The sequence below is a fragment of the Megascapheus bottae genome, chromosome 7, assembly GCF_031878675.1.
Source record: "Megascapheus bottae isolate mThoBot1 chromosome 7, mThoBot2.hap1, whole genome shotgun sequence".
Taxonomy (NCBI): domain Eukaryota; kingdom Metazoa; phylum Chordata; class Mammalia; order Rodentia; family Geomyidae; genus Megascapheus; species Megascapheus bottae.
In genome coordinates, this window is record NC_143515.1 from 20,211,119 (window position 1) to 20,235,750 (window position 24,632).

Consider the following 24,632-nt stretch of genomic DNA (forward strand, 5'->3'; position numbering starts at 1 on the left):
ATATACAAATTCAATGCAATCCCCATCAAAATCCCAAAGACATTCTTTATGGAAATAGAAGATATAATCCAAAGATTTATATGGAATAAGAAAAGACCTAGAATAGCCAAAACAATTCTAGGCAAAAAGAGCAATGCTGGTGGTATTACAATACCAGACTTCAAACTCTACTATAGAGCCATAATAACAAAAACTGCTTGGTATTGGCACAAAAACAGACCAGACGATCAGTGGAACAGAATAGAAGACCCAGGAATAGGACCACATACCTATAGTCAACTTGTATTTGACAAAGGAGCCAAAGATATACAGTGATACAAACACAGCCTATTCCATTATTGGTGCTGGCAAAACTGGGCAGCCACATGCAGAAAAATAAAATTTGACCCTAGCTTTTCACCATGCACAAGCATTAACTCAAAGTGTATCAAAGACCTCAATGTCAGACCAGAAACTGTGAAACTGCTACATGATAAAGTAGGAGAGACACTGGAACTTATAGGCATAGGCAAAAGTTTCCTGAAGAGAATCCCAGGGTCACAACAGATTGGAGAGGGACACAATAAATGGGACTACCTAAAAAAATTTTCTGTAGAGATAAAAACATAGTCACAAAATTATAGAGACAGCCAACCAACTGGGAAAAGATATTCACCAACAATACATCTGACAAATGCTTAATATCCAGTTTCTACAGGGAACTCAAGAACCTAATCCCCCCCAAACCCAATAAACCATTCACTAAATGGGCAAGGGAACTAAAGACAGACTTATCAGAAGAAGAGATTAAAATGGCAGAAAAGCATATGAAAAAATGTTCATCATCTATGGTCATAAAGGAAATGCAGGCCTGGAGTTTAGCCTAGTGGTAGAGTTCTTGCCTAGCATGCACGAGGACCCGGATTCAATTCCTTGGTACCACATACATAGAAAAAAGCCAGAAGTGGTGCTAAGGCTCAAGTGGTAGAGCTCTAGCCTTGAGAAAGTCCAAGGACAGTTCTCAGGCCCTAAGCTCATGGCCCAGGACTGGCAAAAAAGATAAAGGAAATGCAATTCAAAACAACCCTAAGATTGCACCTTACCCCAACAAGAATGGCCAAGATTTTGAACTCAGACAATGACAGTTGCTGGCGGGGTTGTGGAGAAAAAGGAACCCTACTACACTGCTGGTGGGAAAGCAGACTAGTTCAGCCACTCTGGAAAGCAGTGTGGAGGTTTCTTAAAGAACTGAAAACTGACCTTCCCTATGATCCTGCCATACCACTTCTGGGCATCTATCCTAAACATCATGACCCAAGATATTATAAGGACTCCTACTCAGCTATGTTCATCTCTGCACTATTCACAATAGCCAGGCGATGGAAATGAGCCAGATGCCCTACTACTGCAGATGAATGGATACAGAAAATATGGTATATATACACAATGGAATTCTACATAGCCAACAGACAAGATAAAATAATGGCATTCGCAGGGAAGTGGATGAATCTAGAACGAATCATCTTGAGTGAGACAAGTCAAGACCTAAGGAACAAAAGGCGCATGGTATCCTTCGTATGTGGCTACTAAACCCAAAGAGTACAAGAGTGAGGACTCAATAACTGCATACCCAAAGCTATGGACATGGTAATGGAAATATAAACATAAGTATATAGACATAAAAACCTATGACTATAGACACAATGTTTTATTTCATAAATTAATATGTTTCTATGACATACAAACCCTTAGCCTATTTTGATTAAGTTCTAAATACTAAGTCCCAGTGATTGTAAATAGATTCCCTCCTTGAACACTTGTTTGTTAAACTTGTCATTTAAAATATGATGTAAAAATCAACATTAATAAATTCTTTAAAAAATATCACTACTAATCCAAGAATTTACAATTTATTTAATGGAGTATATTAGTTTTTATTTAATACTCAAAAATGTGTCAGAATCAGCCAGTGGGCATTTCTAGTTTGCTGAATTCTCTCCACCTTTTCCTTCTCCTCATTCATGAGGAACTCATAGTTAGTGGCAGAAAATGGTCCAAACTCATTGTGCTCTTCTACTTTTGATAAAGTATCAATTATTTCTGCAAGAGTCACTAGTTTCATTTATGAGAGAAGAGCTTGGATGTCCCTTAGTGGTAGTTTTTTCTGTTATTGAAACTAGAGAATCATTACTCTAGGCTAGGAAAAATTATCAATCCACATATCTTCATCTATTCATATACATGCATGTATTATTACATACACACATTCATATATATGTGTATGTATGTTTACATACACATATGTGAATTTATGAGGATTTCTCCACTTGTGTCCACAACTTAAGGTTATAATTAAATAAAATCTTAGACAAAATCTATTATTTTCCTTTTTCCATACATAATCTGTATAAAATCTATGAATATGTCACTAAAGTTGGGCAAAATTTTTATCTAATTAGGTTACACTTTTTTACCTCAAGAGTAAGATTATTAACTTTAATTATCCTTCATAGTTTAGTTTTAGCCATGTGATCAACAGTTCTTCTGGAACATGGGAAATTCCTGGTGACACTTCCATTTATACTGGCATATTAAACCCCACCGCCCTCTCTGTCCCCCCCCCACATTTGTTTACACACTCCTCAGACTGTGGTAATGCTGATAAGATGAGACAATTTGCACCCATGCAGTAGTGACTTCCTGGGCCCTGACAACTGCACAGGCAAATCGCACACATATGCGTGTCCTCTTGCGTCACTCCAGGTTAGCATCCTCCCTGTAGTCAACAATGCTATTTCTCCCTCCTGTACACAAACACCTCTCCTCACCATTGCTCCTAAATCTGCTGGATACAAAACACTCTTCATGGATATCAAGAACATGATCTTCCTTTTTAGGGATTTACTCACACTGCTTGGCCCAGTAACTTTAACCCAGGTATGGAGCACAATGTTGTCTTAGTAACTAGAAAAGACCACAACTGAAGGGAGGATATACAGCTTGAGCCAGCACAGTAGACTCCTGAAATAACTTGAATTTATTTTCCTTTTGAAGGATAATCTCTGCTTCTAAACACAGTAGCTTGGGTAAAGACATTTAAAACCCAGAAAGAATAATATGAGGACCACAAGCATGGGCATTTGAAAGCATACACAAGCTCAGTTGGAAAAAAAAGATTTTTTAGAACTTGCTTTTGCAGGTCAGAAATTCAGGAAAAAAAGAAGGTTGAGTAGTACAATACAGGAGATGAAGTATTTTGTTATCAATGTAACAGATTCCTTTTCCTATTTCACTTCTATGGATTTCATTACAGTGCTGTTAAGTCACTACACAGATATTATCAGTGAATCAGAGAAATTCCAACACTTTCTCTTCTGGATAATAGAAAATTGTGCCAAATTTGTGCAAAATGTCTCTGTAAATTTCTGGAACTAAACTTTAGTGGACAGGTCTTGTCTCAAATAAAGAAATAGAAAGAAAGAAATTTGATTCTCAAAGGGATTGTTGACCTGATTAACCCACAGGAAAGCATCATGGTGATTCTCTTCCGTGTCCTCAACATATCCTGTTGATGAGCTAGGTCCGCTGAGACTCAGAATGGTTGCAGACACTGAGATGAGGCAGCTGCACCTCTGTGCTTATCCCTGCCCAGAGGCAGCTGATTTGCATGGCCAACAGCACAGCCCACTGCCCTCAGCACTTCTTCATAGGCTGCTGCTTCCCCTTTGCAGCAGTCAGACCAGTCAGCACCCAGCATGGACATGAGGACCCCTGCTGAGCTCCTGGGGTTCCTTCTGATCTGGATCCCAGGTAAGGAAGGACCATGCTAAGGAATAACTCAGCTCAATGTGAAACCTTCTTAAAACTTGATTAATAATATGGATATTTGTATTCATGTTTCCACACAGGAGTCAGGTGTGACATCCAGATGACCCAGTCTCCATCTTCCCTGGCTGCGTCTCTAGGAGAAACAGTCTCCATCACTTGCAGGGCTAGTGAGGACATTGGATATGCTTTAGCCTGGTACCAGCAACATCCAGGGAAAGCTCCTAAACTCCTGATCTATAGTGCAGATAATTTGGAAGAGGGAGTCCCAACCAGGTTCAGTGGCAGTCGATCTGGGTCAGATTATTCTCTCACCATCAGCAGCCTGCAGCCTGAAGATGCTGCCACTTATTACTGTCAACAGTATTATGATTTGCCTCCCACAGTGATACAAGTCATAACAAAAACCTCCCATGGAAGCAGAAGTGAGAGGCTGGGCTGCCCCAGCTGCTCCTCCTAATAACTTCACATTCTGACAGTGTTCTCACAGGCATTCAGGCTTGGAAAGTCACTTCATGGTTTTGTTTAGAAAGAGAGGATTTATGTTTTTTATATCATAGTTTTTCTTTTCATGCTTAAGTTCAATAAGACTTAATATTCCCTTCTTGAGGAGGGAACATAGTTTATAGCGCAACGATTCTGAATTATGCTATCACCTGAATTTACACACCAAAAGAAAATGAATGATTTTACTAGTGAGGTATTTTAAAACCAGTGACAGGATCATTATTGCGTTTATCCTGGGGTCTATGTCAGGACTGTGACAAAGTTTCAGACTAATTTCACCTGAGAATTTCATAGAGAGGGATTGAAGGTATAGCTCATGAAACTGCCAACAACGTGAGAGTTTGATCGTAGGCTACAGAGACCAGAATTAAGATACCCACTTACTTCTGCCCAAGTGAAGACAAAGTCTGAAGGTATAGTTTCTGGTCCCACTGCTGCCTGCTCATGTGTCGTGTGTCAGTGACAGGCCATGAGATCTTGTCCTCTAGGATCAGCATTTGTAGATTCTACCTGTTAGACTGAGGAAAATTCCCAAAGCAGCATTAACTTGTACTTCTGTGAAACGTGTCTGACCAAAAAATGTGAGGATAAGGTCAGCAAATTCTAGAGTTTCCTTTTGCCTTGGAAAAGTCTCCATTCTTTGTGAAGTTAAATGTTCTGCTGTGTGATATAAAACAATATCCACCCATTCTTATTGGTAGTAAATAAGTGACTGATGAGAAATAATAATTCTCCCAATAGTTGTGCAGAGCCATGAGCTTCCCTCTCATTACTTGAGGATCAGTGGAGATGGTGGGAAGACCTAGACTCTACTCCCCAGCCTGCTATCCATAGAGAACTGGCCTCTACCTCCTGCAGGCCTAGGCAGAGCTCTGCACAATGATGGAAATAGTTAATTGAACTGTTTTTTGTAGATGCCAGACCATTCTCTGTCGCTCATCACGATTGGATTTCACCATGTTCCCTGGGATTCCAGACTGTTTCAGTGGTAATAAGCTAGGAGCATAATTATAACTATCTTCGGGATTATTTCTGAGCATGAAAATACAATGCTACCTGCTTATTGGACTCAACTGCTGTCCTAGTGCTATAGTTTTGAATAGGAAACTACCTGCTTCCCTTGCCTAGTTGTAAATTCATTCATTCAGTGTCAGAGGAAGAAATTATAGCAAAACCTTTAGGAGCATGGACCAGTGAGACCTGATGTTTGTAGAGCTGAGAGGAAATTTTAGATGAACTTTCTATAGTTTGTTTACACAGTGTAAGAAAAATAATTGAAGCTGAATTTGCGGAAACTATACTCATGCTGTTTGGTTTAGCACTCATGATTTATTCTTAGTGATCTATATTAAGTAGTATAATATTGGTAATGTGAAGACACTCATTTCGTTTCTTCTCTACTATTGTTTTCTTCCTTTACTGACCATGTATTCCTCTGCAGGATGAGGGTGGATTCAGGAGAGCATTATCCTAAGGGAGAAGCCAATGAGCACTTGACCACTTAGTTTCAAATACTTACAATCTATCCAGAGTTAAAATGGATAAACTCTATTCAATGCATTTAAAAATTAATATGTAATACTAAATGACCTTAAGAAATCTCATTCAAATCACTTTAATAAAAAAAACAATCATTTTATTTCCAATTCCCTCTCATCATGCCTTCTCTTCTGCCTCTCTACCATGTGTGTGTGTGTGTGTGTGTGTGTGTGTGTGTGTGTGTGTGTGTGTGTGTGTTTCTGTGTGTGTGTATGTCTTGGATCTGGGGATTTCACTCAAGGAGCCATACATGTCCGGCTTATATTTTACCACAGATCTACATGAAAATAAATATAATTTTGTCATTACACAGTTGATCTTATGTTTTATATACTTTAGATTGTAAAGCACCAGAATCCTTTAAAATGCAAATAAAATGTGCACATGCATACTGAAAATAAATTGTTGACAAAACAATGATAATGGCCAACACTTATATGCTGTACTGTATATTGAATGTTTTAACTATCCAAGTCTTAAGCTATCATAAGCAGGGGACATGGACACCTGTAAAACCCACATTGTGGGGTAAGGCAAAATCACAAGGAGTTCAAGGCCAACCTGGGCTCAGAATGAGATTTAAAGTTCCAACATACAAATACAAAACAATCTGAGTTCAGAGTGTGACCACCAACAGAGAATATGACCACATTTGAACATACAAAAAGAAGGGGTTGTAGAATGTTGCTGTTCCGTTAACATATAATATCAATTATGCTATCATAGTAGCAATGAGCAAAAGCTAGACCAAAGAAAAATTATTCTGCTTTTGTTTTAGAAAACAATTGTGAACTTTGCCATTTCTATACAAATATATTTCATAAAGAGTACAATTAAAATGTAACAGTCCTATAGAAACCTTTTGGAAGGAAATATCTTGGCAGTAGCAAATCAATACTTCAACATTTGGTAGTTTTCCTATATGAAAGAGGCCCCATTAATACACTTTCAAGCAAAGGAAGGACACAAGACCACTTGAGCTCTATTTGGAAAGAGAAAAGTGTACCTCAGACAGAAATTAGGGAGATGGATGCCATCCTCATTTCACAACACTGTGGCAGGTATGGTTCTAAAAGATGAAGGTGATCAATCACTAGGTTATACCCTGGATTACAATAGCTGCTATTGATCCACATGTCTGGTGGCCTCAGTGCTACCATGTGCAAGTGCCACAGCAGCTATGCCTATCTGAGTTAGCTCTGGGAGGTTTGTGACACAGGAGATAAGATGCTGCCCTGACAGCACTAGAATAGGAGACCTCATCTTTTATCCCACCCACCCTGATGTTAGGCCCTAGAGTTCTTCAGGAATATTTTCCAAAACCCTGTTATTTTAACTTTCCAAATATATCTTAGTAGCCCATTTTTAAATATCTTGCGATGAATATTTTTAAGAATTTCAGGTTGTCTTTTACATGTTCATGTTGAACTCGATGTATCAATTATTGAGAAGAAGGATTGTTTTATGTGCCCTACAGAATCCATTCTGGAGATGGATGGAAAGGACCCACAAGATACAGTTAGGAAAAAAAGCATCACAAGTAAAAGTGGAGATTGTCAACTACTGAGCTCTAATCTCTGAAACTCTATGAGTTGCAGTGTCACAGAAAGATGATTAGAAAGCAAACCAATTCCACAATAAATGAAAGTGCTGCTTATCTTACAATGCAAAGTAAGAATGAGCAGTTTGCTATGCAGATCACAGTTCTGTATGTTGCAAGATTAGGCTAGTGTCTCCATGCCCTGGAAAAGAAATAGGGATTAGAGGAATATATAATCAGCAGAGAGAACTTGACAGAAACACTGCATCTTTCTTGAGATAATGAGGTCAAATAATCTAACTGATCATGTTGAAACAGGAAGACAGAAGGGACTCATGTCTTTTCTACCATTATCAAGTTGCTGCCCAAGCCTGCACTTCCATACTTGTCAGACTTCTGTGTGAATCAGTGCTCCACTGTGGTTTCTTGTGCTTGAGTAGTGAGATGATTCCTCTGAATTCTGTCCTGATTAACTCCATCCTGCAGTAAGCTGTCACAGAGCTGTTCTTTATGCCACACTGCAGCAGACCAAGCTGTTCCTCCTATAATTGCACAGCTTGTTTAGATCATCAGATTCTGTGATAAAGGCAAGTCAGAGTGCAGAAAGACAATAGGATTTTTCTAGTGTCATGTCATTTGAGACTGTAGTTCTATCTGCTGTTTTCATACGAGGTGATGATCTAGATCTGAATTTGCATTATTTGGTTACAGCTCCATTAAATAAGAGCTCAGATCTTGGTTGGCACAGTTAAAGACTTGGATATGTGCAGTCAACTCCAGACAATCGGGTGCTCTTTAAACAATCCTATTAAACTAGATTTGTATGAGACACATTTTGGACTGAGCCACAGACCTGCTTCCCATTTTCTAGTGATTAATTAGAAATAAGAATTTCACTAGCTAGTGTCCAGGCTGGCTTTGAACCTCCATCCTCAGATCTCAGTCTCCTGAATAGCTAAGATTACTCGCATGAGCCACAGCAACTAGCTTTATTTAAATTTTTTTACCAAAAAGAAGTACATATACAGACCATTCTACACCACAAGCAGAACAGAATTTTTCTCCTTCTGACAAGTACACATGGAACATTCTCTGTGATAAGCCACATCAGATCTTGGTAAATATAAGGAGAGGAAATCAAGTAGAAGGAAATTGTGAACCAATGTTGGAATGAAAACTACAAAGCTCACAAAAAAGAGGACAAAACCTCCCACATTTATTTTCAAAATTTGACAAAGTAGCAATCAATAGTCCTATTATAAAATATTATGACAAATGAAAATGCACTCAACGACACCTGAATTTACTAAATGTAGCAAAAGGTATAGTAGGAACAGAGTTCATAGTTGTGAATGCCTACATAAATAAAGAACAAGTTTTGAAGCAGGTTTTGGTCTTGGAACAATGAGGCATTCATGGCATCTTCAGAACAGGAGACTATAGCTTCAGCCCCCACCCCTCCATTACACCTTACAGTATTAGGCATTTTCTTTTCTTTTCTTTTCTTTTTTCTGTGGGTCATGGAGCTTGAACTCGGCCTTGGAGCTGTCCCTGAGCTCTTCAGCTCAAAGCTACCGCCCTACCCTTGAGCCAAGCTACACTGCTTGTTTTCTAGAGGTTAATTGGAGATAAGATTCAAGGTACAATTTTGCCCGGGTTGGCTTTGAACCTCGATCCTCAGATCTCAGCCTTCTGAGTAGCTAGTATTACAAGCATGAGCCACTGCGCCCAGCACTTAGGGAGGATTTCCAAAACCACACTATTGTCCATCTCTCATGGATCACACTATCCAGCCCTTAACTGTCTTGTGACTATTGTCTTTTCCTAAATTGAATATTGATTACTAGTTTTTTTGTTTTTTTCCACAACTAGGTGTCTGAATTACTGGGAGGAAGCACCATTTGCTCTTTCCTACAGAATCCTTCCTGGTGAGTAAGAAAAACAGATCCAGCTTCTTAAGTAAGTGGAAAGATCCATTGTCAAGAGATACTGAGATTCAGTCTCTTAAAATTCTGTGAGATGCAATGCCACAGAAAGTCCATTAGATGGCAAACAAACTCCACTGTCTATAAATGAGTTGTCTATGTAGAAACAGTAGAGATTGATTAGAGATTGATGGGGTGCTATTACCAACAAGGAGTCCCATAGGCTTGAATGAAAACCCTGCAAGAACCAGGCACATGTGGGATGCACAGGTGGCTTGTTGACCTTTGTGGAAAACCACTCTGTGCTAGGTTTTGAGGCTGGAAACCTAGTCTTGCCTCTATCCCTGCTTCCTCTGTGTCCACACAGTCCATCTCCTAAGGACTGAAGTGTGTCCTCCAAGTTGGTATGTAGAAATCCTGCACCAAATCAGGGTGTACTTGGAGAAAGAGCTATAAGAAGAGAATGAAGTGTACCTTAGGTCATTCATGCGAAAGAATATAGGCCATATTCTCACTGGGTGTGTATTTAATACTTATGCTTTCTTGGACAGGAGAGTGTCTGCATGTTTGGCTCTCTGATTAGAATCTTATCACCTGTTTGAAGTATTAAATCAGTATGAGAATTTTGAGATGTCTATATTGTCTCTCTTAGGTACCAAAGGTTAGGCTTTCTGTGGGTTCTGGAGTGGGTTTGGCCTGCCACTTCAGAGCCAATAAACATGTGTTGCCTTAGGTGATAAAGACTCTAGGAGAGGACCTTTTTCCAGTGAGTTCTGTACCCAAAGCTTCTTTGCCCTTGCAATGAAGATCCACTGTTTCTCCCAAGGTTCCTTATGTCACTGTAAATCCTCAGAAACAGGAAGGATGAATGCTCCAGCAACAGGAGCAAAGGGGTGGTTTTGGGGCCTCATGCTACTGAGGAATGTTGAGTGGAAAGGGTTCTGTGAGATTGTGTAAGGAGCACTTATTTTAGCGCAATGACTCAATGTGTGAAAATGTATTGTCATATAACACAAGGAAGAAAAATTACGTGCACATATGTTCAAATCAGGAATAATTAGGTTATCACCAAGCTGCAGCCCCATCTGAAGTTCTTCAGTCCCAGAAGTACATTATGGCTTTATCCATGACCATCAGTTCTTTTGAGTGTTTTATAATAATCTGAGAAGCACATACTTATGAAGAAGACCTACTCTAGAACTATTACTTTTAACAGGAAATTGTCAGTTGCTTATACATCGGTTTAGGGGAGACTGAGGCCTGAAAGTCTGGAAACCATAAAGATGTAGATCTTTATTTTTTGTAGCCAAGCTATAATGTCAGTGCCTAGCAAAATAAAAACAAGACAATGTGAGGTTTATTTTCATCCAGTCTTCAGGTTTTATATCGGGGAAATGAAATAGAACCTTTTCTCCCTTTAATTCATCTCTCTTCTAAGAGTCATTAACATAGAATGTAGAATAAAGAAAATTAGAGTGAATCTTGAAGACAGCAAAAGTTTCTTCTACTCACCAGACAGACCGCACAGGCTAGCCCATGGTGATTGATTTGCATGTGCCAAAGCACAGCCCACAGCCCTCAGACATCATAAAAGAATGCTCACTCCCTGTGGTGGAGTCAGTCCAGCAGTCAGCACACAGCATGGACATGAGGACCCCTGCTCAGCTCCTGGGGCTCCTGCTGCTCTGGATCTCAGGTAAGAAAGAACCATGCTGAGGAATAACACAGTTAAGTGTTATTCGTGATGCTATACTCTTCACAGAAATCTTAGAGGTTGATGGATAGTGTGGATGTTTGCTTTTTTGTTTCTCCACAGGGGTGAGATGTGATATCCAGATGACCCAGTCTCCATCTTCCCTGGCTGCATCCCTAGGAGACAGAGTCACCATCACTTGCAGGGCCAGTGAGGATATTGGATATGCTTTAGCCTGGCACCAGCAACATCCAGGGAAAGCTCCTAAACCCCTGATCAATAGTGCAGACAATTTGGAAGATGGAGTCCCAACCAGGTTCAGTGGCAGTGGATCTGGGAAAGACTTCACTCTCACCATCAGCAGCCTGCAGCCTGAAGATGCTGCCACTTATTACTGTCAACAGGCTTTTGATGTTCCTCCCACAGTGATACAAGTCATAACATAAACCACAAGGGAAGCAGAAGTGAGAGGCTACTCCTCATGCTTCTACTTGCAGGATCTGCTCTAGAATCACAGGACAGCGATCTTATATGTCTCAGTCTCTGGACGGAGTGTGCTGGGCTGAAAGTTGAAATATTAAAATTAGAGTCAAGACTACAAACATCTAAATGCACTGTATTTGTTTTTGCATCTTTTAACCTCTAACATATATTCACACTGTGCACAGAGATACTTCTAATTTATTATGTCTAACATTTGTTTTTTGATTTCAAAACATTTTATGCATAAATTCCATCAGCAATTAAAGACATTTTGCTACTTCATCCTTCTGGTTCATGCCTTTTGTGTTTTTATTTTCTGTTTTGGTTTTAGCTTTTCTTATTGCATTTGGAGAACTTCAGTACAATTTTAGGTACAGATGGTGAGAGTGAACATTGCATTGCTTAATACAACTTGAGTGATAAAATGTTAAATACTCATTGCGAGTTTGGCCTACTAATAGAGTGCTTGCCTAGCATGCACAGAACACTGGGTTCAATTCCTCTTTACCACATACATAGAAAAAAGCCAGAAGTGGTGCTCAGGCTCAAGTGCTAGAGCTTTAGCCTTGAGAAAGTCCAAGGACAGAGTTTAAGCCCAGGACTGGAAAAAATATATTGACTTTATAGGCAATAGAGGGAATTGAAAGCATGTTTTTATCCAGTATGCTATATGCATAATAGTAAATGATAAATGATGAATTTCAAGTAAGATATTTGGTTCTATTGGGTTTTTTGGTTTTAGTTGTGTTTGAACTCAGGGTTTCTTGCTAAGTAGGCTCTATAATTTAAGTCATCCCACCATCACTTTATATAGCTCTTGAAAGATACATTTTAACAGGGACGTTGTACAGGATAGAGTGAATTTCATATCACCAGTGTTGTTGGAAGAAAACATAGTAAGGCACTGTCTCATGCCCAATTACCAGGCATCAAGACTTGGGAGAAGGACATGAGAAGAAAGAACAATCTGGGCAGACAGCTCTTGCACCTCCCCAACCTCCAGAACTTTGAGAAAAGAAATTCCATTATCAAAGTAACATTTCTCTTGGTATTTTGGTTTCCTTTAGCAATCTACGAAAGCAAATACATCAAATCTACAAATTAACTCATCCCAACATTTCTTTTTTTTCTTTTTTACTTTAGATTCTCACTCACATTTTGTCTTGTGATTTTAACCTAGCTTGGTTTTCTGTTGCAATGCTTCTAATTTCACTACCTGTCTAGCTGCAGATATATACACCGTCTACTTCAACTTGATTTTTGAGCTAGAGTTTCCCTGCCATCCAGGTGGTAGATGTGAATCCAATCATAAATTCTGTGCTTTCAGGCTAGTTGACATTACTGGCATGAGTTACCATGTCCAGCCCTCAAAGGAAAAATGTTTATAAATTTTAATACTACTAAACATAATGAAGTGGTCATTTGAAACTCAGAATAATGGGTAGAAAAAATGTAGTGAATATTGCAACTGTATGTTGATTCCACATACATTATTATGGACAAAATGAAATAAATAATGGACACAGTGTACTTTTCCTTCACTATAAAAGAAGAATAATTCCTGTGAACTGATAAGGAGTGATACAATGATACAGTTAAAAACTTGAAGAATTATTTATAACTGAACAAATCTCATATAAAGATGATGGAAGGTGTGGGAACAATATGGTAAACTGCCTCATGCAGCTCCAAGATGCCATGAACTCGAGTTTGCTCAGCTTTTTGCTGAACTGATTGCCCCGAGAGCAAAAGACATTGAGGTTTTGATAGATTTTTTAACCAGTGAAGAATCCACAGCTGCATTGAGGCTGCTAGTTTGTATAAACTGCAGAAAGATAACCACAAAGCTGCTACCTGTCTGGAAGACATTGTTTATCGAGGAGACTTATTTCTGGCTGACATCGCTATTCCCAGCTTAAGACAAGAAGTGGGGCCCACACCCAGCCTTTCCCAACAACTAGTACCATCACACCTTGGACTGAAAAAAGACCCATCCGTGCTATTAGAATTCTGCAGCACATAGACCAACATTGCCACAGTAAATTCTCATATGTTCCACCTTTCAGTTATTTTTATTTCACTCATCATTGTTGATAAACAAGCTCATCAAATCATGATGGCATTTGCTTTAAGCTATCATTGTGTCATCTTTTTGCGTTTACCTACTCTGGATGAAGATACTAAGGCAAGTGTTCATTTGTGTTCATAATATGAAGAAATAAACATATAATAAAGATGAAAAAAGATGAAGGAAAAAATGACTTCACATTCCAATACAAGAGAAAAAAAGTACTAAGCTAAACTAAATTGAAGCACACACAGAGTGAGGATGATATGCAGTAGTTTGTGTCCATCAATGTGACAGCAGGATTTGGGATATAATTTTTCTTTTAGCATGAGTTCTATTATCTTGCTAAATCTCATCAGGGAGGCAATTCCCACCTCATACATATTCATATTACATAGAGGAAGAGAATGATAAAGGAAGATGAAATTATGGTCCTTTAAGAGATAAAGGATCCACTTCTGGGCATTTACCCAAATGCCAATAAACAAGGACATACTAAAGCTACTACCACAACCATGTTCATTGTAGCATTATTTACCATAACTAAGCAAGGGAACTAACCCAGATGCCCCTCACAAAATGTTTGGATCAAGAAGATGTGGTACTTATACACAATGGAATTCTAAGCTGCCATCAGAAAGAATGACATTGCCCCATTTGTATGAAATGGAAAGGCTTGGAAAAAATTATATTAAGTAAAGTAAGCCAGACTCAAAGGAATGTTCTCCCTCATTTGTAAAATTCTCCTAGTAGAGAATCATAACAGCCGAAAAGCTATGAACATAAGGCCATATAAAATGAGGCTAAGCAAAATGAACTCTAGGATATGGAAACAAGAAATTTATGTTTGTGATCATTGTTCTTAAGGTACTTTGTGAAGTTATTTCTTTTCTCTTTTTTCCCTTCATGGTTTATCTAATATTTTCACTGTATCTGACTTTGGTATCTGGTATATTATATATACATTTATTTGTTTATTTGAAATAGGGAATATAAGATGATCGGAAGAGGATGGAGTGCGGGAAAACATGGGAAGGGGCATCAATGTTCAGAAAGCAATGTATCCACTACCTGAAATATTACTGTAATCCCCTGTACAACAATTCCCCAAAATTAACAGCTTATAAGATGTGGAACCCAACCAAATGCCCCTCAATAGAAAATGGATCAAGAGTGCATGGTTAGGTAGCACATATACTAAAATTGGAACGATACAAAGAAGATTAGCATGGCCCCTGCACAAGGATGACATGCAAATTTGTGAAGCATTCCATACTTTTAAAAAGAATAAAAAAACAATAAAAAATGGATCAAGAAAATGCAGTATATATACATCATGGAATTTTATGCTGCTATCAGGTAGAATGATATCGCTATATTTGTAAGGAAATAGAAAGACTAAATAAATCATTTTAAAGAAAGTAAGTCAGAACCAAAGAAACATAGGCTTCATAGTTTTCTGCATTTGTAATAATTAGTATATGTTTAGGATTTAACCTAGCAGAAGATCACAATAGCTCAATAGCTATGAGCATAGGACCCTATAAGATGATGCTTGAATTGGTGATGTAGCTAAACAGATAGGGTGGTAGCCTTGAGCTGAATGGCTGAGGAACAAGACTCAGGCCCAGAGTTCAAGTCCCACAACAGACAAACAAAACAAAACAAAACAAAATGATGATGCTAAGCAAAATGAACTCCCAGATATTGAAACAAGAGGCTTTTCTTCGTGGTTTCTGTTGTTGATTTTTAATGTACTATGTGAAATTATTCCTTTTTAATTTGTTTTCCCTCCTATGGTTTATCCTCTGCTGTCACTGTATCTGATTTTGGTACCTGGTGAATTTTATGTATGTGTACTTGAATTAGGGAAGTGAAGGCAGACAACACAATGGTGAGACAAAGGAAAAAAACCAATGTAACAGTGATAATAACAAGGTAATATGTTGGAAATGAGTGCTACAACATGAGGCGGGCTGAGGAGATGGAAACTGGGAGAAAAATGCATGAATGGGTAACTATGTTTGACAAGAAATGTACTGGCTAACTTGCTTACATAACTGTAACCCTTCTGTACATCATTCTGAGAGTAAAATTAAATTAAAAAAAAAGAATTCTGAGTTCATGACCCTATACCTCAAAGTTAGATGAAGAGAAATTGCTATGTGTATACATATTCTGGTGTACCCTGAAGCCTTTTAAACCACAGGACACTTCAGGGAGGGTTTTGAACCCAGGGGAATACAATGGTCTCAAAAATAATAATTCAGAAACAAGGAAGAAGCTAAAACGGAAGAAAGGTTGTTTCTTCAGCTTATGTGATGGTTTAGGAAAACCCAAACTATTGTGGCCTATGTCAGGAATTTGCCACAATGATAACAGCATCTGTTATGGTTAGTGAGGGCAAAACATGCATCTAAGGAACTTGATACAGAATTTCATGGTTTGTCTGAATTATATCTGTGCAAAACTGTATTCACTGCACATTTCATATTTCTGCTTTCTGCATTATATGTAGTTTATCTTAAACAAAATCAAACTACTAGACCTAAACTTTTAAGTAAATATCTAGAAAATAAAGAAAGCTGGCTCAGTATTTATGGAAACTCATCCTTCTCAAACAACAGTGTAAAATGTACCTGGGAAGGTGTGGAAGAATTAGGAAGCAAGCCAAGAGCAGGAGGAATCATGAGGCATGTCCCTCTGTAGGACACACTCATTAGATCTCTGTTGCTCTTCTTGATAACAGTGAATGTCATGACTCTCAGGAGAGGCCCCACCCTCCTGGTGTGTCTTTCCACCTTACCTGTTAGTGTGTCTCTCTCCACTGCACCCACCAGGTCATTTGCCTATTGCTCCCAAGGGAGGAGCTTCCCTGCAAGTCCCACATAAGAGCTCAGCTCTCACCTTGCCTGCACTGAGCAGGACTGCTTCCTGTGAAAATGAGGTGCCCTGCTCAGCTCCTGCGGCTGCTCATGCTCTGGATCCCAGGTAAGAGCACAGTGGAGCTGGGGAAGGAACCAGGGAGGGGTTGAGCTCTGTGTCCACTGCTCTCCGTGTGTGCTGTGTCCACACATGAGATGAGCAGATCTGCCTTCCTGGATGCACATGGGATACGTGGATCTATGTGAGTGAGGAAGATTCCAGGGAGAGCAAAGATATATGTTCTGCCTAGAACTTGATAACGGGAAGGGGTGGCAAATTTTAGAGCCCCTTTGTTTCTTACACGCGTGTGTGTGTGTGTGTGTGTGTGTGTGTGTGTGTGTGTGTGTGTTGTGTTCTTTCATAATGTATTTTATGAACATTTTACATAACATGTTCATAAAAATTTAAAAAATTATAACCTGAAATAAGCAAAGATTATGAAAATCGCACCTGATGCTTGTAAATAACCATGTCCTCTTGCAATTAACCCTGTCTCTCATTTTAGGATCCAGGGGGGATGTTATATTGACCCAGAGTCCACTCTCTCTGCCTGTCACCCTGGGAGACACGGTCTCCATGTCCTGCAGGTCTATAGCGATGGAAACACCTATTTGGAATGGTACCTGCAGAAACCAGGCCAGTCTTCACAACCCCTGATCTATGGGGTTTCCAGTCAAGAACCTGGGATTCCAGACAGGTTCAGTGGCAGTGGATGAGGCACAGATTTCATACTGAAAATCAGCAGGGTGGAGGATATTGTGGTTTACTACTGCTTTCAAAGTATACATGCTCCTCCCACAGTGATACAGCCCTGAACAAAAACCACCCTGCTTGGAGGTGGGGGGCACAGCTGCAATTGTAGCTTTGTTCAGGAGCAGCACAACAGCTTTCCTGAGTGATTGTCAGAGCAAGAAGCTAGAGAAGTCAGGATAGCAACTTATTGTTGAGCTCTCTGAGCCATGACTACCTTGCTGCCCTTCAGAAATATTCCAGTGAAAGCCATGGAGTGGCATAGGCAACCACATGTCTTGTTCAGCTGCTGCTGCTATGATATTTCATGATCTAATCGAGTTAATCCTCTTTTGATCCCACCTGCTTCTCTGTCATTTGCCAATCCCATTTGAACACTACAAATTGGATTGTATTCGGTAATATTACAAAGAAGTGTTTTCAAATAAGTCTCATCTTTGGTTGTAGTGGTGGATTCACCAGCTCAGTATTAGCCTAAGCTATATTGAGATTTCCAGGCAGTTTTGGTTACATAACGAGATTCTGTTCAAAAAAGGAAAAAAAAATGAACAATACCTAAATGTATTAGACATAACCACATTGTTGTCATAACCACTGAATAAATAACTAACCACATGCTAAGTATGTATACAACCCTGTGGAAAGGCCTTAGTACAGTCTCATTCTCAGGCATGGAAGAACTTTCAATGGTGAGTAGTCATCAGAAAAGAACAGAGATAGATGGCATGAGAACTAAAACCTGCAAAGAGCCTTGTACAATCCTCTCTGCTATTGTATGGCACTAAACCTAGAACTGCTGTTCCCATGTACAAATGCATAGTGTGTCAAAAGCCTGTGGGTGTGAAAATACAAGAAACTAGGATTTATCCCTAGAATATCAAAAGCATGTGGAGTTTTCTCGTCTAATGGAATCCTATGTGTTGTGAAATATTTGATGCAAAGGGATTTGATTGGACTTGCTCAAAAAGTACACATCCTGAGCACAAGAAGTACCAAATATTTTTCTGTTTTGTTTTAAAAAATAAGGTTTTCCTATTCCAAGTATCCTAGTTCCTCTATGTAGCACTTACCTTCCCCCTCCATACTCATAGTGGAGTAGCGTTCTACACTGCTTTCCTTATGGAGTGGTGGCAGGGAATCATGATAGCCGATCCCCATTCAACACAACATCAACATGCGGAGTGGTGAAATACATTACTTTAGAGGAGGCCCCACAGCCTCCATGGTTGTTATCATGGAGACAGAACATACAGCACCTGATGACCAGAAGACCCAGCAGCACATGCATCACTGAAGCACAGCAGAGACAGAACCATAGCCCATGTAAGAGATATACATTGAGGATGAGTTTTCAGGAATGAGGCAAAATATTCCGTCAGTGGGGGATTTCTACGTGGGTCCCCACACAGCCTTTCTCCTGCATCAGATCTCAGCAAATGTCCCATGGGAAAATGGCCTGATGAGATATCATGGCTTGTGAACCTCCAAAGCTCAGCTTACTTTCTTCACTTGACTTTGTGTCCAGGTAAAATCTTTTTCCTAGGTGCAAATGTGGCAGCTATGATAAGCAATGTGATTAGCTAATGTCCCTCGTGCAACTACTATGATCATTAATGAAGTCTGGAATTTTAGATCATGCAGTCTATACCTTGTTCATTGCTTCCTAGTGATATTAGTATAACATTTTATTATATACATTTTATAATTTTGCAGTGCTCAATTTTGAAGAACTATTCTAAGTCCTAATGATATTCTTGCCAGAAAATGGAAGTTCTTTTGATATTTAAGGCAGCTGATGTTTTAGAGAGGGAAAATTTAATAGTGTGTGATTTTAAAGTGAATGAATGTTCTGTGGTCTCTGGAAAAAAGAACACTCACATGGTATTGTCAGTTACCTAAAGTTAATTTTATAGAAAGTAGTTTTATTGCAATTATGTATCATGCCATTCACAGTCTAAAGATAGTTAAATGATCAGGACAAACAACCCAAGGAAATAATCTCTGTTTTATTGAATTTTTTAACTTCAAAGATATGGTTTATATTTCCAATGTAATTGTTTACCTGTGCAGACAAAATAATAGCAAATAAACATATGTAGTAAGGATTTGGCCATATATATATTTCTTCACTATATATATGTATTTATAAAAATATGAGTATGCTAAGTTCTGCTGATCTCACTCAATCACCCACCTGAATTACAAGGACCCTGCCACGCATCTCAGAGCTGGACACTCATTGGGAACCTGAAGCTAGGGACAGTCCAAAGCACTAAGTACCCGTGTTAGGCTGACATCTGCAATGCAACAGCAGCAGCTGCAAAGAAGCCCCAGTGGACACGAGAAACCTAGAGTTGGCTCCAGTAGAAATGCCTGAGGATCCTAGAGAAGCAGTCCAGTGAAGGCCTAATCACAAGTGCAGTCATCCATCCTGAACAAGCAGAAAGCAAACTGGCCAGAACAACCTGGTAGCCTCTTCTTTGTTCTCTAAGAGAAAAAACTTGAGAAGGAAGTGGCTGATGAGTTCTCCATAAAGGCACTGGCTAGTATCGTGGAGGTGGGGAGGATCTGTCAGGATCTTGGGAGGGGATCTGTGCATGCTACTATCTCTAGGCCACTGAGGACACTTTCTCATGCCTGGTCCCCGTGACTGTCACTCATCATGTGTGAAGACAACAGCAGAACTGTAGATATTGGAAATGGACAGTGATTAAAAGGGATATTGGGAAAAAGTAGTGACTAAAAGGGAGAAATAGGGCCTGGTGTTTGGCCTAGTGATAGGGTGCTTGCCTAGCATGCACAAAGACCCAGGTTTCATTCCTTTGTATCACATACATAGAAAAAGCTGGAAGTAGTGCTATGTGACTCTAGTGGTAAAGCTCTAGCCTTGAGAAAGTACAAAGACAGTGCTCAAGGCCTGAGCTCAAGCACAGGACTGGCAAAAATAAATACATAAATAAGTGAATAAATAAATAAATAAATAAAAGAGAGAAATTGATTTATAAAATTAGAGAATATTCTACTAGGCTATTATCAATAACGTAGAATAGTGGTAGTTCTGTAATGAAAAGGATGAAATCTTTATTTCTTTAAAAGTACAGACAAATTAGACCTTCAAGGTATAAAGCACATTATATCTCCAACTAAATCAAATACATATTTTTATGTAATATTCTTTCTGTGACCATAATTATATGGATTAGTTTAAAACATCTTATTAAATTTAGAGAATAAAAATCTGATTGTTTTCATTGATGAAAAAGGATGAAAGTACATATCAGTAGCAAAAAGAATCCTGAAATTTTTGCAAATATAAATGATAAACTCATAATTAGTTTTAACTCTTTACTGCTGTTATAAAGGTGATATACACAGGTTTTACAGCTACATAAGTTCAATAAACAGTGGTTTTTTGACAATGTTACCACATTTATTTTCTAAAGTTGGTACAAGAAGAAACTGAAAACCATATTAAAGATATCATGAAAACATTAAATATTACAACTCATGAGATTCAAAATTTATTCTGATAAAAGCAAATTATATAACCATGAATTCCTACTTAATAAAGAGCAGAGTTTTCAGATTAAATTTGTATTTGAAAAGCTAACTTCATTAAAAAAACAACTCTGGAAGACTTGAGATTTCTTTCATGTTCCAAAATTCATTTAAAACATATAGTTTCAATAAATGTGATAAAAGTTATCTGAGAACATAGGGCTTACATCTGTAATCCTAGCTCCACTGGAAGCTGAGATCTGAGAATTGTATTTTGAAGCCATTCTGAACTCTAGGAAGAAAAATATACATGAGACTCCTTTTAAGGTCCCTGGTCTAGGGCCTGGGCACCATCCTGACTTCTTTTGCTCAAGGCTACCACTCTACCACTTGAACTACAGCCTCAGTTCCACCTGTGCATTTCATGGACTTTAATGCTGAGATAATTCCACACCATGATCCTCATATCTCAGCCTCCAGAATAGTTAGGATTATAGATGTGATCCACCAGTACTCAACTAAGAATCTTATCTCCAATTAATCATCACAAACCAGTAGTGAAGAGATACTTCAAGTGGTTGAGTGTCAGCCTTGAGGAAAACCTGAGGATAACCCAAGTGCTGCTAAAAAAAAGTAATAAAATGTATGACCAGGTAAGAAAAACTACCTAAAGTAGTTCAAAGAGAAAAATTGTAAAGATATTTCCTAGGATTCCATTTGAAAGCCCAGGGCCTTGAACAGCTGAGTGGCAGTGCATTGGACAACAATGTCACTCTTATCAGTGGTTGCCTGAAGGCCAAGCGACTGTGAGACAGCTATGCTAATAATTACCAGCCTGGTTGTTACAATACCATTAATGAATATTGATGTTAAAATGTGCTGTCTCAAAATTGGCTGTGGCTCAAGTGTTAGTGTGGTAGTCTTGAGCTCAAGAGCTTAGGGACAACACCTAGGCCCAAAGTTCAAATCTCACAATCAGAAAAAATATATACTGTCTCACATAATGAATACTAGTTGTTTATGTGTATTTCAATTTGTTTTAAAAAAATTTTAGCTGAAGTATTTTCCATGGCACTCATTACATTTCAAGGGCTCAAGAGCCATATGTGACTGATGACTGATTAGACAGCTCAGATCTAGGCATTGTCATTGCGGAATATTTTGTTGGAAAATATTGGGCTGGGTAACAGGGGTAAGGAATGCTCATACTGAGGGATGACAGGAGCGGAACATTATTTGATACGTGCAAATCAGACACGTGTGTGCCTGATGTGCTGTTCTACCACCCATAGTGCTTTGGCTGAGTGACAATTTTGTATGGCCAAGAGATGATGAGGATGTTGAAAGAGATGACATCGATCAAGCTATTTTGGATTCCTAAACTGCCTTTGTCCAAGTACTTAAAGGTAATAAACAATTACAATTAAGTAACTAATTGCATAAAAAAGCAAATGTTTCTTGGCTGAAACAAATGTTTCTATCCCTGGAAATATTAATTTGATGTTTCAGTATATCAGCTAAAGACACACATCTTTCTACCTCTTGGTAACAGTATTGGAGAATTACAGTATGTGTGCATGCGTGTGTACACTTGTGTGTGCATGCAGATGTGAGGGATAGAGAGAAATGAGAAAGATGACCACGGACAGAGAGACTAAGATGAATGTAAAGAAGAACCATGTTTGTGTTTGGAGAAGAAATCCATTATGAGGGGCAGAAGGAAGGGAGAGGGTGATGGAGTGTACGTAACTGAAGTACAGTATAGCCATCAGTATTAAAAAAAATCATCAAAAGAAGATAATAGGGGAATAAAGTATGAGGTGGTAATCATCACCAAATAAATTGTATGTGTGTATGGCAGTTTAATAATGGAACTCCTTTGCACAACTTATGCTAAGGGAGATGTAGAGGAAATGGAAGAATTGGTGGCTGGGCAGAGCATCAGTGAAATCCAGTGTCTGTAATCTTAAGAGATGCAATGTCACAGTCAGACCACGAGATGGCAGGCTCCACATTGCTCACACAGAGCTGCCTATCTGAGAATACAATGAAAATAGAAATCTGTCTGCTGTCACCAGAGATACCACTAGAACCCTGAACAATCAACAGCCCATAACAGAAACTCACAGTTAGGCAACACCTTCTAGAAGGATGGATTTGGGGAAGAAAGCCTCTGCCCTTGTTGGTTCTGAGCCCAAAAGCCTGGCATCACATCTATCCCTGCCTCCTCTATAGGAACAAAAGCCCTCTCTAAAGAGTTGTGTCCCACAGTGTGTGTATATTTGGAGAAGTGTTCTGCAAAGAGGAAATGAATATGAAGGTTGGGAGGGAGAGAGTGCAGTCATGAAATTCAATTCATATTCTACAGAATTAAGGAAGCTGACATAAAAGATGTGTTAGGGAGGGATGGGAGAGAATGATGGAAGGAATACTGTTTATCAAGATACATTGTCTTTATAAACTGCGTTGTTGAGCGGCAAATCTTTTATACAGCTCCTGAAAGATACATTTAAAAGAGAAGTCGTACAGGATAGAGCGATTTCATATCACCAGTGCTGTTGGAAGAAAAGATGGCAAGGCACTCTGTCTCATGCCCAATTTCCAGGCATCAAGACTTGGGAGGACATGAGAAGAAAGAACAATCTGGGTGGACAGCTCTTGCACCTCCCCAACCTCCAGAACTTTGAGAAAAGAAATTCCATTATCTCAGTAGCATTTCTCTTGCTATTTTGTTTCCCTATGGCAGTCTAGACAAACAAATACACCAAACCAGCTCTCCCTGTGCAGAGTCAACCTCAGGAGTTGAGCTTTGGGCATGGTGTCCTCATCTTGATAATCTCCCTCCTACTGCTCTCACCAGGGTGAGGAAGGACTCGGGTTCCACCATCAGTGTGTCTGCATTGAGCGTGAAGGTTTCCTTGTGGATGAAGGTATTGGCCTGTTTGGTTATCTGAATAGAATGGCGTTTACTAAGTAATCAGATTGATCAGTACTGATTTTACGTCTCACACTTCCATGTCAGTGCACAGTTTTGGGGGGTCCTGTCTCTAGTTCCTCCCTGTGTCCTCAGGGAAGGTGATCAGCAAGAAGACTAACAGCACCCTGAGTGGAAACCAACAGATGCTAAGCTTGTTCTCTCTGTGGCACCATGCCTACTGAGGGGAGGTTGGGGGCTCTGGACTGTGGTTATTCTGACTATCAGCAACATCATTGCCTCAGAGGCACAAGGACCAACTTCTGTCCCCACCAGCAGGGGGCAACCTCACTCCAGCTGCTAGGAGAGCCAGCAGGGGACAGTTCTGATAGTACATCATACAGCCCTGCCCATCTCCTCCACTGTTTCCTGACTGGAGCACCTCTGGATTCCTCTCTGCATCTCTGTTTTCTGAGGGTCATCTTCGGGAAATTCTTCTCAAGTTTCTCTCAATAATAATTTCTGATTCTGAAAGTCTTCATGGCCTTAAATTCACAGGCCATATTCCCAAACCAAGCAGAGATCTGTGGTTCTTTTTGAGTAATTAGAAGTTTGCTTTCATTTTCACCATGAGGCACAGGCTTATTCCAACCTTACCAGTGTATATTTCTTGCGGATCACTCTGCTTTCTTTCTCGTTCTTCAGTTAAATTGTAATCAAGGCGATATTTAAAATGGGAAAATTCTTTAATAAACTGTCCTCAGTAGCATCCTTCCTCTCATTTTCTTTGTAGGGCATCAGCTGTGTTCTCCTAGGTGTAGAAATGAGTATTTTTCATAATGGGAAGGAAACATAGTTTTGATCTTCTGTGATCAGTTCAAAAATTAGACATATCAGGAGTGAGGGGGCAGGTTGTTATTTTGAGAAAGTTCTTGGTAATCAAGAAACAAGAAGGAAGGTCAGCCTTTACCTCTGAAATGTTATTC

The 24,632-nt window shown here is 39.2% G+C and overlaps 1 non-coding gene and 2 pseudogenes across 1 annotated transcript; all 3 read left to right on the forward strand.

Moving 5' to 3' along the window:
• The first annotated feature begins 3,734 nt into the window (after positions 1-3,734).
• Positions 3,735-4,264, forward strand: LOC150060373 (immunoglobulin kappa variable 1D-13 pseudogene; annotated as a pseudogene).
• Positions 4,265-10,956: 6,692 nt separating this feature from the next.
• LOC150060374 (immunoglobulin kappa variable 1-39 pseudogene) lies at positions 10,957-11,454 on the forward strand (annotated as a pseudogene).
• A 3,278-nt stretch (positions 11,455-14,732) lies between these two features.
• LOC150060375 (U6 spliceosomal RNA) lies at positions 14,733-14,839 on the forward strand. The gene has a single exon (XR_016536338.1). It is a non-coding gene; the product is annotated as a U6 spliceosomal RNA (small nuclear RNA).
• Positions 14,840-24,632: the final 9,793 nt, after the last annotated feature.